The 15,934-nt window shown below is 42.8% G+C and overlaps 2 long non-coding RNA genes across 2 annotated transcripts in view; one reads left to right on the forward strand and one right to left on the reverse strand.

Moving 5' to 3' along the window:
- LOC145532589 (uncharacterized) overlaps positions 1–15,934 on the forward strand; it is a 571,872-nt gene that overhangs the window by 353,435 nt on the left and 202,503 nt on the right. The gene's annotated exons all lie outside the window — the stretch shown is intronic.
- On the reverse strand, positions 214–13,520 carry LOC145532593 (uncharacterized). The gene is made up of 4 exons (XR_014073411.1): positions 13,277–13,520; positions 4,728–4,816; positions 1,668–1,735; positions 214–464 (listed from the first exon to the last, which is right to left on the reverse strand). It is a non-coding gene; the product is annotated as an uncharacterized LOC145532593 (long non-coding RNA).

Raw genomic sequence — 15,934 nt, forward strand, 5'->3', positions numbered from 1 at the left:
GCAGGAACCGCTCATCCCAGTTTTATTAAACTAGGCACCTCAATGGTGCATCAGGCTGACCAAAGGGATCACTTCTTCCAAGAGAAGAAAACATTAAGGAATTCTTTCCCAGACCCTTTGAGTACGGAGACCTGGGACAGTCACCCTCAAGGTAGACTGAGCTCAGTTTTCTGGATGCTTCTCTCAATCAATTTGAAAGATAATGCTGGCACAGAAGATCACATGTCTGTTTTAATAAAGATCACAGAAGGATGGCACAATCCTCCCAAAGCTTTCTTTGTCCTGAGGCATCGATCCCCTAGAGCCTGGCTGTCCTTCCAGATACGGGGACATTTGCCACCAACACAGCTAAGTTGGGGGTGAAGTTCTGGTTCGTGGGAAGGCAGAGCAAAGAACTCCGGGGGTTTGAGTCTCCTCCTATCATTGGCTTTGCTCTGACTCTGTTCTTGCTTGTCTTTCAGAACCTGCAAAGAACCCAGTTAATGAGCAGCCAATCTGTCCTCACCAACCGCAGCTCAAGTTTCTTTTTGCCTTTGGCAATTTCACCTGCTGTGTTCCCTTCAATGGGGCCCGGGTAGAAACTGGAGCAAATTGGGATAAGTTTAATTGGGCCCCAAATGTGATTAACCAAGACCGGCTCGCATATGCTCTGCTGGTGTTTAGCATGCCACAAATTCTAGCATTACCCAGTGGGTCCTAAAAGCCATTCTGTTTTTAATGTTCCTTGCCTAGTTTACTCAAGTTGGAATTTAAATCAAAGGGTAACATCTATATTGGGGATAACTTTATAGTTTATCTTAATATAACAGCTAATAAATGTCATGTTTTAGAGGAGCTTTATAAAAACAATAGTTTTAACAATGTTATATACTTTTAAGGGAATATGGTAAGCAGTTGACTGAATCTGGTACACTGTAAGTTTACGCATTATAAAAACAGAGCTACAAAAATAGGGGGCAATAGGCTCAAAGGTACCGAACCAGAGCCAACATGGATATTGGGATGTCCACAAAAATAGAAATGGAGCATCCTGCATCTCTCCAACTCAAGTCCTAATAGGTCTCCTTGGAAACAGGGTTTCTTCATCAGCTTCTTTTAAATTGGAAAGTTGTAAGTATGGCTCAGAGCTAAGGAACCCTCCTGCCAATGCAGGAGATGTGGGCTCTAACCTTGGGTTGGGAAGATTCCCTGGAGAAGGACAACCTACTCCAGTATTCTTGCCTGGGATATCCCATGGACAGAGGAGCCTTGCCAGCCACAGTCCACAGGGTTGCAAAGAGTTAAGACAACTTAGCTACTAAAACAACTACAAAGTATTAATGCAGGCTCAGGGAACCTTCTTAGAATCAACATTTCTAGTTCTGGCATGTGGGGAAAAACCCTTCACTGACTCCATCTTGGTCGAATGGGATCATGGCAGATCACATGAAATGAATGATTGTTTTTATCTTGCCGTGGCCATGCCTCTGACATGATCTGAAGCTTTAGGTGGGTTCATTAATCTCACAGAGGTTCATGCTCTTCATCTGTGAGATGAGGCATTTGGGCAAGGTCTCTGAGTCTGGCTCCGTGCTTGTATGACTCTATCCCACGTTCTATTTGAAGAAGAAAGACCATGGGACTTCTCCAAAGCCCATTCTATTTTCAGAAAGGAACAAAACACTCACCAAAAAGCATGTGTCATCCTGCTGACTGTACACAACATCCTCGGAAAAACAGACGTGTTCTGGCAACTCTGTTAAATGTCATTTCAAAAGAGGTGAGTTTCTGATGAGCTCATAAATACATCTTTTCTGTCTGTTCTAGAAAATAGTACTGATTTTTTTTATTTATTTACTTTTAACAAGTCAAGTCATATAAGCTGGCTAGACCACTCCAAATCAGCACCAGGATATATGGGACATGAGGGCATTGACAAATTTCCAGTACCTTTATACGATTTCTGAAATACCTATATTAATAATAGTTGCCCAGATAAATATAACCTACGGAAGAATAAGCATTTCTTAGTTGGCAGTGTTTTTTGTGCAATTGAACATAACAAATAAACCTAAGTACTTTTTAACATTTTTCATTTTAAAAAGGGGAAAGAACAAATTCTTTGAGATTTTCCAGGGGCCCTCTGGGAAATATCAAACTCAGTTTGAGAGCAAGAAGATTTCATTTAGGGCTTGATTTGGGAAAGGCAAAGTTGTCAAAAATGTCAAAAGATTTGAACACTTGACTAAATAGAATCATAGGTCACTGGGAACAATTCTTGGCTACCTATTTAGCCAAAGTAACAATAAAAGGTTTCCAAAGTGAAGGAGATAGCATCGTTATTAAAAAAAAAAAGTGCAAGAAAAAACCAACAACACACCTTATTGTTGTTGTTGTGGTTCAGTTGTTAAATTGTGTCTGACTTTTTGTGACCCTATGTACTGCAGCGTGCCAGTCTTCCTGTTCTTCACCATCTCCTGGAGTTTACTCAAATTCGTGTGCACTGAGTTGGTGATGCCATCCAACCATCTCATCCTCTGCCACCCTCTTCTCCTTTTGCCTTTGATCTTTCCCAGGATCAGGGTCTTTTCTAGTGAGTTGGCTCTTCACATCAGGTGGCCAGAGTATTGGAGCTTCAACTTTAGCATCAGTCCTCCCAATGAATATTCAAGATTGATTTTCTTTAGGATTGACTGGTTTAATCTCCTTGCTGTCCAAGGGACTCTCAACAGTCTTCTCCAGCACCACAGTTTGAAAGCATCAATTCTTCGGTGGTCAGCCTTATTTATGGTCCAGCTCGCACATCCGTACACGACTACTGGAAAAACCATAGCTTTGACTATATGGACTTTTGTTGGCAAAGTAATGTCTCTGCTTTTTAATATTCTGTCTAGGTTTGTCATAGCTTTTCTTCCAAAGAGCAAGCGTCTTTTAATTTCATGGCTGCAGTTATAGTCTGCATGATTTTAGAGCCCAAGAAAATAAAATCTGCCACTGTTTCCATTTTTTCCCCATCTATTTGCCATGAAGTGATGGGACTGGATGCCATGATCTTAGTTTTTTGAATATTGAGTTTTAAGCCAGCCTTTTCACTCTCCTCTTTTACCTTCATTAAGAGATTCTTTCTTTTAAAAGTAAGAAGACCGGATTCTCTTACATAATCAAAGACATGATAAAGACAGCATAAAGCACAAGAAATGGCTTTGATAAGACACTAAATCTTTGTTTCCTAGGCAGATCACTTAAAAGGTAAGGAAAAAACTATAGTCTCTCATTAGGAACAGACTAATAGTCCAAGAAAACTTTACTGTTCCAACAGAGAAAACTAAACTCTAGTTTTATATCAGTATCAATGCTAAAGCTCATTAAAAAAGCCTCACATAAATAAATTCACCCAATCTTAGCTAACTTTCACTTTATGCTATTAGATTTCATTTTCAAGATTTTCTGCAGACCTTTTACTATTTGATTGTGAATTACTGAAAATACCCTGAAAACTGTTTTAAGGCAGATATTATAAAAATAATTATTATTATTTATTATTTTTAACATACAATTTAGTAAGAATTGTACCATTCCTCTCTTAAAATCTACAGCTTGAGAAGAAAAACAGAAAAGTCATGTTGAACAAATATTTTAGAAGGGTAGCACCTATGTATTTTTTAGGAAAATGTCCAAAGTATACAGAAGGCAGAAATCTTACTCAGACTGTTTTAGTTTATTGAATTTTCTCTGCCTCGAAAATCATAGCATAGTTCTCTCGAGACACTTCTAAGGATGTATTACATCATAAATTACACCAAGGATAGTAACCCATATAAAACATAATTATTATTTAAAAGTACATTCTCCACTTCCTAGTTCATTTTTATCATTTTGGCCCAAACTCATTTCTCAGGACTGTTGAAGAATTTTCCTTCCTGGAACCATTGAACATCATAGACTACAGACGCTAAATGCTTCTTTTCGTAACCAAAGTTGTCCTCACCATTCAGGTGTAGTGATGAATCAGAACCCTTCAATCCAACCAGCTATCCCACCCCAAAACAAGGGAGTCTCAAGATGAAACTTTAAAACACTGGGCAAAAGAGGAAATTTAAAAGTCCCTTACCAAAGGCAGCTAATTCCTTTACTGATGATAAGATCAATAACAGTTGGAGAAAAACATGTAAATTTGACGGATGAGGCAATTGTTAAAAGCCCTGGATGGACTACACCGAAAATGATCATGGTCACTGAGTGGATTGTTAACCATGATGTTTAGGAAGGAAAGGTCAAAAGTATGAAATGAACAAATGATAGAGTAGTTACATAGATCTTTCGTCTGGTTAATATGCAATTAAGTTTGGCACATAATATATAGGCACTTGACTCATTTCCAACTGGCCGCTTTATCTTCTGCAGCGGATCAGTTGATTATAATTCTACTAATATCATCTTCCCTTCAGATCACCGTAATCAAATGCAGGAAAGGCTTTGAATTATGCATTCTTTTAGCAGCTATTTAAAAAGCCTACCTTACTCTTTTTATGCCTGGAGGTAGGACTGTGTAAGCTTTGCTGTGGTTTGCATCAAATTAAAGAGAGATTTTTTTTTTTTTTTTTTGCTCCGTAACAGGACAAAACACTCTAATTTTTGTGGGTTGAAAATGTGTTGTAAATATTAACATGTACAAAGTGATGAGCTGTCTCTCCTCTTTGAACTCAACTGTGGGATAAAACTTTTTAAAAAAATAGAAATGGTAGGACTTCCCTGGTGGTCCAGTTGTTGGAACTCCAAGCTTCCAAAGTGAGGCATGTGAGTTCGATCCCTGGGTTGGGAATGAAGATCCCACAAGCTTCGAGGCACAGCCAAAAAATTGAAAAGAAAAAGAAATGGTAAATTCTAGGGTAACAAGAGACAAATAAATTAACTTAAATCAGTTAATTATTTAAATTAGCAAAGAGATCAATCAAAAGCTTTATTATTCTTTTATTTTCTGTAAATTATAATACCAAGTAATAGCTAGATATTAGTTACATGCTAATATTATTCATAAGCTTGAAGATGAGAGTCATTCATGATCTGCATGATTCAGAGCATCAGAATTGGTCTTTAAGAGAGGGGAACATGCATCGAACATGGAATGGTGTTCTGTTTCACATATGATAATATACATGTTTCAATGCTATTCTCCCAGAACGTCCCACCCTCACCTTCTCCCTCAGAGTCCATAAAAATGTTCCATGCATCTGTGTCTCTTATTCTGTCTCGCATATAGGGTTATCGTTACCATCTTTCAAATTCCATATATATGCATTAGTATACTGTATTGTTGTTTTTCTTTCTGGCTTACTTCACTCTGTATAATGGGGAGGGAGGTGGGTGGGGGGTCCAGGAAGGGGAACACATGTAAACCCATGGCTGATTCATGTCAATGTATGGCAAAAACTATTACAATATTGTAAAGTAATTAGCCCCCAACTAAAATAAATAAATTTATTAAAAAAAAAAAAGTTTAAAAAATTAAAAAAAAAAAAATAAAAGTTATGGCATGGATTTCATTACTTTTTAAAATTAATATCTCAACTATTAATTCCATACTGGATGAGTGTAATTGTTAAGTTCCTGACTTTAAGGTCAGTAAGTGAAGCAGGAAAATTCTGTGATCAATAAAAATACTTCCAGAAAAAAAAAAAAAAAAAAAGAGAGGGGAACAGAGGGGTAACGGTCATCTGCATCCAGGCCTATGCAACACAACCCGATGACCCCTGTGAGCTGGGAAGCTGCTTTAAAGAGCCCTGTTGTTGATGCCCTCATGGCAGAAATTATGGGTCATCAGTGACACGCATTTGCGACACTCTTCCCTAGGGCTGCTGTATACAGCTGTGTAGGTTGTATCCTCCATAAGGGCATATGGCTGAGAGAGTGAGTGGGAGGTGAAATCAAAGCCATGCTCAACCGTTACCCAGAGGAAGGGATCTCTTTTCCTAATTTAAATGAATTTATTCAAGAAATGTTTATTGAACACCTACAATGTGCAAAGTCTTGAGAAAACCAAAAACAAATGCAAAAGCTAAAATAGCAAAAGAGATCCAACCCTCCTGAAGCACACAGCCCATTGGGAAGGGTTGGGGGCCTGTGGTTTCTCTCAGCATGAGTTTCTACATCTGTAGGATGTGGACAGTATTCTGTATATGTACACACTTGACCCAGACCAAAGCTTAATGAGCATGTATTCCTTCTGCTGTTGTTTTTGTTTTAGTTTTCCTTTGAGGGGAAATTCTTCATGCTTGATTCATCTATTTTCATCTTCATGAATTAATGTTGTTGTTGTTCAGTTGCCAAGTTGTGTTTGACTCTTTGCAACCCCACGGACTGCAGCATGCCAGGCTTCCCTATCCTTCACTATCTCCCGGAGTTTGCTCAAACTCCTGTCCGTTGAGCTGGTGATGATGCCATCCAACCATCTCATCCTCTGTCATCTGCTTCTCCTCCTGCCCTCAATCTTTCCCACCAGCAGGGTCTTTTCCAATGAGTCAGCTCTCTGTATCAGGTGGCCAAAGTATTGGAGCTTCAGCTTGGGCATCAGTCCTTCCAGTGAGTATTTAGGGTTGATTTCCTTTAGGGTTGACTGGTTTGATCTCCTTGCAGTCCAAGGGACTCTCAAGAGTCATCTCCAACACCACAGTTTGAAAGCATCAATTCTTCAGAATTAATGGCTGAATCCAATTGGCAAGAGTTTTACTTCTTAGATGTCACATGGATCCAAAACATTTAGGCTTCTGACCTTTGGAATTGACTTCGAGTTCTGTATTTGAATTTATTCTTTGCTTGTATCATCACTGATCCTCTCTGTACACTACTGGCATTATTGAGATAGAAAAGACGGAGGAATAGAGAATGTTAGGGATGAGAGGGGACTAGGAATTACTTATGAAGGAGGAGTCTGAGGCCTGGGGAGGGTGTGACATGCCTGTTGTTAAAAGCTAGACTGTGGCCAAGCTTGGATTGGAGACTGGTTCTCTGTTTCTCTCCAGAGGTCTCTGTGTCAACATATGACCTTGAGACTGCCTTCAGATGGTTAGGTGATGAATGTGCATTTGGAAGTAACCTTGTTCTCACCTATGGAACATGCTTCACGGAGCACGTGCCATGTGTGTACCCAATCCTGCCTCTCCCCAGTCTAGAGAGTTCTCGAATTTCCTCTGCTCAACGATCAAGTGGCTGGGGACCTTTCCATGGTTCAATTTATTAGTTTGTGGTGGTTCCAAACTGTAACAGAAATCTCCCCAGGGACCTGTCCCGTGTCTTCTTCATTAAAGGAAGTCTTCCCTTGGTATTTCTCTCTGGCCCTGGTCCACATATGGAGGAGAGGGATCAAGAGGCAAGGGAGAGGGCTCCAGGCTTAAATGCCAGCAATCCAATTACAGGAATGTTTAACCTTTGTAAATAAAACCCCTGCTCGGCTAGCTGCTCAGATGGAGGGAGGAAAATGAACTGATTTAGTATGAAGCCCCATACTGAGTGGAGAGGACCAGAGTTTATAACATCCTTCCTGGCAGAGGGAGCTTAGCCTGCTGTTAAAAATTATTCTCCCTCGAAGGCCAACTGGCAGCAGAAACAAGAAAACATGCAGTGCAGTAAGCTACCTCCTCGGGTGCCCTCGCTGGTGACGGGGACTGTTTACCTCTGCATTTGGTTCAAAAGAGCCATAGGAGGGTCCGGTCAGCGGCTTGGCTTCCATTAAGAACAGGAGGAAGAAAATTAAATGTGAAGCAGCAGACAGTGGAAGATGAGCAGAAAATAGAACTGAATATTTCACACACCCTTGGATAGGGAGGGCCTCCATGGTTTAGAAGCAGTACAGGGGGCCATGATGGGAAGATCAAAAAGATTCTATGTCCATGTACACACAAATATTGAAGGCAAATAAACTGAAAACTACTTTCCACAAAGGCGGCATCAAAAGGCTATTGGTTGTTATTATTTATAATAAATTCATTCATTTAACATTTATTGGTCTGGCTGCTCCAGAGATCAAAGGCTCAGAGCTCTACATGCCCCCCTGCAGAGAGGGGATAGAATCCATCACCCTGGTTTCTACACTCGAGCTTGTGAGTGCTGAGTCATGTCCGACTCTTTTGTGACCCCATGGACTGTAGTCCATCGGGACCCTCTGTCCATGGGATTATCCAGGTGAGAATCCTGGAGTGGGTTGTCATTTCCTCCTTCAGGGGATCTTCTCGACCCAGGGATCGAACCTGCATCTCTTGCAACTCCTGCATTGGCAGGTGGATTCTTTACCACTGAGCTATCTAGAAAGCCTCCTTTTTTCTAACTGTTTATTCATTCATCTGAAGTTATGGTGGGTCAGGGGACTTCTGTGTACATATTTACACATACTGATGAGAAAACCATGAGGATATTTTTAGGTAAATTGGACAAATGTAAGAACTGACAATTTACAAAAAAGGAAATATACTTGGTTAGGAAAAATGTGTGAGTTCCCCATCCTGTTAATAATGATTGAAGTGCAACTTAAAATGAGGTGGTTTTAGACTACCAAGCAACCAAATTTATTTTTTAATAATACCCAAAGCTAGCACATATGTAGAGAAAAATAAGTAATATTATCCTCTCATAAATAAATAGTCTTTAGACAGTATTTTGACAGTATTTACCGAGAGTCTAAAATGTCCTTATTATTTGAGAGTAATGCACTTCTAGGAACTTGTGTAAAGGAAATAATCAAAGATGCAGGCAAAGATTCATATATAAGAATATTCATAGTATATTCTCCTGGGGAAAAAAGAGCAGTTCTAATATCCAACAATAGTCAAGCCATGGGGTTTCAAAGAGTCAGACATGACCGACCCACTAAGCACACAATAAGCAAGTGGACAATAAATTAAGATATATCTATATATTTCCTGGTGGCTCAGATGGTAAAGAATCTGCCCGCAGTGCAGAAGACATGAGTTCAATCCGTAGAGAGGGAAAATCCCCTGGAGGAGGGCATGGCAACTTACTCCAGTATTCCTGCCTGGAGAATCCCCATGAACAGAGGAGCTTGGTGGGCTACAGTCCATGGCATTGCAGAGTCAGACAGGACTATATATATATACATATGCTGCTAAGTCGCTTCAGTCGTGTCCGACTCTGTATGACCCCATAGACATAGAGAACAAGCTCGTGGTTACGAGTAGGGAAACTGGTGGGGAAGGGACAGGATAGGGGAAGGATATTAAGAGGCACAACTGCTGCCTGTGGAATAAATAAGACACAAGGATTCATCTATAGCATGGGAAATATAGCCAACATTTTATAATAGTTTTTTAAATTTATTTTTTATTTTTGGCTGCACTGGGTCTTCGTTGCTACTTGAGGGCTTTCTCTAGTTGTGGTGTGCGGGCTTCTCACTGTGGTGGCTTCTCTCGTTGTGGAGCACAGGCTCTGGAATGCCGGCTCAGGAGTTGTGGCACACGGGCTTATTTGTCCCACCTCATGGGGAATCTTCCTGGAGCAGAGATTGAACTTGTGTCCCTTGAATTGGCAGGCAATTCTTACCACTGGACCACTAGGGAAGTCCTGTAGTGAGCATATAATTTTATGAAGACAAAAACAGTAAACTTTAAACCACACCACCCTCCCACTGTGATGGTTAAGCAATGTGTGAAATTGTCGCATGAGATTTAAACCCAACTGGCCTTGCAGGTAACCAGGAGGGTGTGCAAGCTCTTCCATCGGATAGAGCTTCTCTCTTTAAGGATCTGAAAATGGGTGCAGCATGTTGGCCCCCTCCTGGCAGGCTCCCTGGCAGCTTGACCTGGATCTTAAGGGGCCATGTCAGCAGCTTCTGGGGTGTTGGGCAGGTCTATCAACCTGTTCCCCGCCCCTGAAATACAGGGTCAAAGTGTTTCTGACATGCATGAGCTACCCCTGAGCTTCTGGGTGGCTCTGCACAGAGAAGTTTTAATCCCAAAGCAACATACACCTTTCTGTACCCCAGGCATTGAATAAATCAGTGGCGATCTCCAACTCCATAATTCTAACAGAGCCATCTCTGATGGCTGTGGCAATTTGCTCTCTCGTGGGTTAGAGACTGGCTGTAATTGATGAGGAAACTGACAGCTCTTTGTCTTCCTTCACCACATTTGTCATTTGGCAGCTGGCTTATTCTTTATCTATTGCCTGTGACTCTCTCTCTCTGTGTCTCTCTCTCCCTGGGCACTTGTGGAGCAGATGTATCTCCTCCTCTCCCTACAGACAAAATCTATAAAGCCATAACATGTTTTTAATGCAATTCAGCTTTTTGAAACATGCATAATTGGAGAGTTCCAAAATAATTAGTTTATTATAGTGGGTCTGTAAAAATGAACTTGCATCTCATTTATGAGCCATTAGATCCCATGTTCTACCAGCCTGATTGCTATTAATGCCACCAGCATATAATTTAGCATACTTTATTAAAATGTGTCACAATTGACCGTCTCTTGCTCCCAGCCCCCACCACGTCTGGGGGCTGGGATGGACTGTTCTTCCCATAGCAGAATTCTTCCCATAGCAGTCCTGCAGCTTCATTAATGTATTGATTTATTTAATTGTGGTGAAATATAGGTAACATAAGGGCTTCCCTGGTCGCTCAGATGGTAAAGAATCTGCCTGCAATGCTGGAGATGCGAATTTGATCCCTGGGTCTGGAAGTTCTCCTGGAGGAAGGCAGGGCAACCTACTCCAGTATCCTTGCCTGGAGAATCCCATGAGCAGAGGAGCCTGGTGGGCTACAGTCTATGAGTTCACAAAGAGTCAGATACAACTGAGTGACTACACACACACACACACACACACACACACACACACACACACATAACGTAAAATATTACATGTTAACCATTTTCAGTTGTACAGTTCAGGAGTATTAAGGATCTTCGACGTGTTGTGTAACCATCACCACCAACCTTCTCCAGACAACTTTTCATCTTATAAAACTGAAACTCTGAACCCATTCAACAAAAACTCCCCATGGTCTGTAGCTTTTGATACAAAGGCTCCTCCCCACCCCATGGTAAGCTGGGTTGTGAGGTTCCTTTCCAGGGAAACATGATATTCATTCTGTTTCTTTCAGAAGCAGTTAAGCAAAGAAAAGAACTTAAGCCATGCGGTGATAAGGAAGAAAGGAGAGAAAAAAATTCAGGATGTGTAACATGTGGCACGACCCATGGGTAGATGTCATTGTCCTAAAAGGTAAAAACAATTAGCTCCTTTATGGGAACAACTTAGTTTTTTTTTTTCAGACAAATATAATGAAAATAAAAAAATATGATAGCATATCTGCTACTTATATTCCACATGGGCCAGATGTAGAGCAGGAGGAAGATGAAAGAAAAACAAGTCACATCCTCTCCTTAAGGAACTGTGGGTCTCATAGCAGCTAAGAGCAAGAACTGATGCAAATTTGTACAAGTGACTAGTAATAATGACTTTGTGACAAAAACCTGAGAAGGGAATTGGAGTTGCTTGCAGTTCTGGAATGCCACAGGGCTGTGCTCAGGGCAAAGAACTCAGATGTGGGAGGAACAGGTGAGAATAATTCTTCATTATCCCCTTTATGTGCCCCACAGGTGGCTGCCCCCACCCCCAGGGGGAACGCTGGAGAGGGGCGGTGGGCTGCAGCAGGACCTCTGTCCCAAGGTCTGGCACTTAATGTGCATGCCTCCAACCCAGAGATGCCGAGCATCTGCATGATGTGACGTCCCTTTTTCCTGCATGGATGTCATCAAGAGACTGGCTGGAAGGTGACTGGGACCTTCAGGCAGAAACCCTAGAGTCTCGTGCAAAAATAAGATAGTAACTGTCTCAGTTTTTTGTGGTCTCATCACTGAAGGAGAAGAGGGCTTCCCTGCCCCCCTTTCCCTCTGAAGGGAGGAAATTGAGCTTTGTGACTTGAGGTTCTCAGCCTGTAACCAGGGAAAGGAGTTTTTCATTTTTTTGTTTAGAGAAGAAAATCACTGGATTGTCACAAAAATGGAGTCTAAATCTTTTCTTCCAACAAAACTTTACATAGAAGTCCAGTAAATTCAGGGTACAACATATACCAGTGTGTGTGGGTGTAGGGGTACGTGGGGGAGGGTTGGATGCAAAGCCATTAACTCTGCTGAAGAAGGTGGAATAGCTCTGTGTGACCAGGGAACCTCTCTCCAATTGAATGTTCTCTCATTGGTGCATAGAAGCGTCTGGAAGGCATTTGGGAGAGGAGAGGGAAGAGGGGAGGAGGGTCTGCATGAGTGTTAAAAATCCCCTACCTGGCACAGAGTCAAAATGCAGGAGTGGCAGAAAAAAGGGCCAGACCCACGCTGACCTCAACTGGGATGTCGGGGCAGATGAAATCCAAGGTGTCTGACATATTCGTGATGGGTCTGCCAGTATCATCTCCCAGAGTGTAGAAGAGGCAGTAAGAGGAAGCTGCTACTCTGGGCTTCACTCCAACCAGCAGAGTAAACGTGGTTGGTGAAGCAGAATTGACTGAGGTCCTGAGAATAAATGAGGACACAGTGCAGGGCTTGTGGTCACCGCAGGGGGAGGGGTCTCTACAGCGGGAGACTCTGTACAGCGCCCGCGGGGTGTCAGAAGGCTCAGAATAATAATGTGAACCAGCAGATAAGAGGATGAGATGGTTGGATGGTGTCATCCACTCAACGGACATGAGTTTGAGCAAACTCCAGGAGATAGTGGAGGATAGGGAAGCCTGGCGTGCTGCAGCCCATGGAGTCGTGAAGAGTCAGACACGACTGAGCGACTAAACAACAACAGCCTACCATTCTTGGAGGTTGAATGGTTTGTATGAGGCACCCAAGTGATGGATGCACAAATTTTCAAGGTCCCAAAGGAAGGGCAAATTTATAGGGACACTGTCTGCTGAGTTCGGGTGTAAATCACATCTGGATGAGAAAAATGGGGTCTTGTGGCCTGGGATGAATTTGCAGGAAGGTTATGTCACAAAAGCCACCTGTATTGCTGGGTGGGGTGGGGTGGGGTGGGGGTTGCTGCCAAAAGCTCGGAGGAAAATGGAGCAAGTGTTTTCTGATTGTAACTGGGGGCAGATGGAGGGTCGAATATGGCAGGTGGGCAGGGCCCCTGTCTGCTCGGACAGGGTAGTGAAGACGGATGGAGAGAGGCGGATCCAGTGGCCCCCATTAGATTCCTGCCCCTTCTCTTTAGAAGAATGGATTTTGGGCAGAAGATTCCATTTTTGGCTGAGTGAGAAACAGGGAGGGAGCAAGGGTTTGAGGTAAGAAGCTTAGGACAGAGTCCTCACCCTCTGTGATCCTGAACTTCCAACTCCTCCTGCATAAAATGGAGATAATAGCCCTCCCCAGCAGACCTCAAGGTGTGGTCCTCAGGTGGCAGCGTCAGCATCACCTGGGCGCTTGTCACAAGTGCACATCCTCAGGTCCAACCTCAGAGCTGCTGCTTCAGAATATCTGAGAGTGAAGCTCTCGGAAAGCTTCTCAGGAAGCTGTTGGAACAGAACCTTCAGAGGTTCTCATGCCCTCTCTGTCGTGGAACCCTGGTCTATATCACGTGGTTGCTAGGAGACTTAGACCAGGGGCAGTATGGGAAACACCCTTACACTGAAAGACATCTTGAAACCATTAGTTTTCAGGAAGTGAGTCAAATGTCCTGGCTCGGACAAACCATATCCCAAACTCTTGACAAGACTGCAGATGAGAGCACCAAAGTGCTGCCAGCTGGCAGAGCACGATTCGAAAAGAGCAACTTGGATACTTTCTAGTCTAACCAGATGGAAAGGTCGCAGGAGGAAGTTAAAAGAAACAGTTGGAGTAGCCAGACCGGTTCTCTTTCTCTCCAGGCCTCTCCATGCAAACACCTTCCTCCTTTTATTTAGTCGGTGTAATAAATAGAAGTGTACAGGACTCCTTCATCCAGCAGAGCACACATTATTTCTCTAGCATCAGAGTGCTAATTTGTAACATAGATTAAATTTGGCTTTAGACGGGGGAGGGATGGCACCTTTAAGATTTGCCGCATCATTTGGGAAAATCACTCACTTCACACATGAAAACGGATTAGAATGTGTCAGTACCAATACCAGGCATTTCGCTGTTGTCACACGATGTTAGAGGGACAATTATTTCATGTCTGAGTAAAAAATCTTACTTGGTGGCTAAAGTTAATGTAGCAAATGGAACTGTGTAGAAACAGGGCTTGGACGTTTTGTGAACGCAGGAAATTGCCCGTTACCATGCTAGTGAACACATTTCTTCTTTTTCATCTCTTTTACCGGATATGAGACAATTATTGTTTTGCTTAGAAGAGGCCTCGGCCCCTCTGAACTCGGAACGATGTAACACAGACTCACAGTTCAAAAGTTAAAAGAGGATTGATCTGTGAGCTCTCCCCAATCCCTTGCTTTGCTCCCCGCTCTCTGAAGGATAAACCTCTTCTTCCAGATAAATCCAGATTGGTTTTCCAATAGATTGGCTTTTGGCCTCCCCGGCTGAACAGTACTTTGACATAACCTGGACGAACCTTCCCTGTAGTTATGAAGAAATCATTTCCAACATCTGAGGTTAATTCACTAAATGAAGCATTGAATTTTCTTTCAGGGAAGCAAGAAAAATTGTTTGGATGAGGTTAGAAAAGGCTAGGCAAGCTCAGAGAACATTCCCTGGGGCTCCACCCCTGCACAGAGCTCTGTTGGACATTTATGGCAGCGTTCGATGAATAAGCAATAGGAAAAGCTCTTCATTTTTACACTGCCTTTTATGTTTTGAGTGACTTCTCATCCATTATCCTAAAGGTCTTGTGAGATAAATAAGATGGATGGCTCTTTGCGGCCCCACAAACTGAAGCCCACCAGGTTCCTCTGTCCATGGGATTATCCCAGCAAGAATACTGGAATCAGTTGCCATTTCCTCCTCCAGGGAATCTTCACCCCTGCCAGGGATCGAACCTGCGTCTCCTGCATTGCAGGCAGATTCTTTACCTCTGAGCCACCTGGGAAGCCCAAGATGTGTGGAATTAACCCTATTTGGTGAATGGGTTGACTGTGCCCAAGGAGTAGTTGAACATGGCTGGTCACTCAGCACACATCCAGTTACATCATATTTGGGACAAGGGGTCCCTGGTCTCTTCCAATGGGCTGGGATCTCTTTTCATTCAGTGAGTCTGACTCCAAGTGTTTGCTGAAGGGAAACAGCAAAGAAAGAAATGTACAAATCCCATCATCCAAGCACTGGGGAATCCTGGCTGCTGTGACTTTGGGCTTCATCTCCTGGCAGGTCTCGGGATCCCTGCCATTATCATATTTCTTGTGTGTGTGTGCCCTCAGTTGGTAAGTCCTGTCTGACTCTTTGCGACTCCATGGACTGTAGCTCACCAGGCTCCTCTGTCCATGGAATTTCCCAGGCAAAAATACTGGAGTGGGTTGCCATTTCCTACTCCAGGGAATCTTCCCGACCCAGGGATAGAATCTGAGTCTCCTGCATCTCCTGCATTGACAGGTGGGTTCTTTACCAACCAAGGGTGGGACCAAAGGGAATATTTCCTTTTGCCTCCATGGCTTTTTAAGCCCACTTTTTTTCCAAGAAAAGTGAAAGGGGAACTTCTAGAGATGAGCTTTCCACTGAATACAGCCACTGTGTCAAAGTTATGCTTGTCCCTTGATTTGTGAATGCAAGTGATTTCACGTTAATGAAACTGTTATATAAGTTAGTGTTAGTCACTCAGTTTTCTTCGACTCTAAGCGACCCCATGGACTGTAGCCCACCAGGCTCCTCCATCCATGGGACTCTCTAGGCAAGAATACTGGAGTGGGTTGCCATTTCCTCTTCCAGGGGCTCTTCCCAACCCAGGAATTGAACTGCATCTGTTAGTCTCCTGCTTTGGCAGGCGGGTTCTTTAACCACTGGTGCCACCTGGGAAGCCCAAACTCTCCACTTAAGCGTACTGG

This window comes from Giraffa tippelskirchi, chromosome 13, assembly GCF_054371585.1.
Source record: "Giraffa tippelskirchi isolate mGirTip1 chromosome 13, T2T-mGirTip1v1.2.pri, whole genome shotgun sequence".
Taxonomy (NCBI): Eukaryota; Metazoa; Chordata; class Mammalia; order Artiodactyla; family Giraffidae; genus Giraffa; species Giraffa tippelskirchi.